At 47.3% G+C, this 1108-nt stretch overlaps 1 pseudogene; it reads right to left on the reverse strand.

Moving 5' to 3' along the window:
• Positions 1-446: 446 nt before the first annotated feature.
• LOC144783559 (small nucleolar RNA SNORA17) lies at positions 447-517 on the reverse strand (annotated as a pseudogene).
• Positions 518-1108: the final 591 nt, after the last annotated feature.

The raw sequence follows: 1108 nt of genomic DNA on the forward strand, positions 1-1108 counted from the left end.
TTAGTTTGCTAGATGTCCTCCGGCTTCCATCCACAAAATAAAGTTCACGCTCACTGCCTCTTCCACCCTAATCCAGGTTTAGCATTCAAACCTGGCACCATTGGGTTAAACAACACACAGTAGCGGAAACATCGATCCACTTAACCAGACAACTACACATCAATGGCCTGGACAAAGCACCCATAACACCAGAATTTCTCAGGAACACGTTACAGCATAAGAAATCCTTCATCAACACTGCCCATACAGCTGGCACACTTGAAGGGCACGAATACCCCGTAAAAAAAAATTGGGTAAACTGGTTTAACAGCACGAAGGCAGAAAAGAAACACTGGGCAAGTAAACGGGAAAATAAGCTTACTCTAAAGAACAGATACCAGTGTTGAATGCAAAGCAGTAGGGGGGATGCCCGAAATGGGCACGCCAATGCCCCCACCCCCACCACCATTACAGCCTTTCTGCCCCCCCGTGGGGCAGATGGGACATTGGCCCCTAATCTGCCCCTTCGGGGGGCAGAAAGCGCACTTGACACCTGTGATTTTTTCGGCGCAAATTTGAATTAGGGTGGGGTCATTGTCATGCCCATTTTGGGCAGCCCCCCAAAAACTCCTTGGCGTCTAGACGCCAGGGATTTTTTGGGGCAAATTTTAATTTTAATTTTAATTTGGGTGGTCTATTTAATCAAACAAAAAGGTTTTGTACAGCAGAAATGCTGTACTCACATATTTGTAGGTGCACTTATGTGAGAATGAAGAACAAAGTGACTGTAAAATAAAATATGTGCCAATGATCACACAATTTAAGATCGGTTCAGCAGCCCCCCAAAAAATCCCTGGCATCTAGACAACAGGGATTTTTTTGGGCAAATTTTAATTTGGGTGGGGGCTGTCCAAAACGGGCATGACAATGCCCCCACCCTAATTAAAATTTGCCCCAAAAAATACCTGGCATCTAGTGGGCCATATGCACCCACTGAGGGGCAGATGAGGGCATTAGCCCCCAGTCTGCACCCCCGGGGGGGTGAGAAAGCTCACTACTCGCCATGGGTTTTTCGGGGCAAATTTTAATTAGGGTGGGGGTTGCCCAAAATGGGCATGGCGATGCCCCC

Source organism: Lissotriton helveticus, chromosome 9, assembly GCF_964261635.1.
Source record: "Lissotriton helveticus chromosome 9, aLisHel1.1, whole genome shotgun sequence".
Classification (NCBI taxonomy): domain Eukaryota; kingdom Metazoa; phylum Chordata; class Amphibia; order Caudata; family Salamandridae; genus Lissotriton; species Lissotriton helveticus.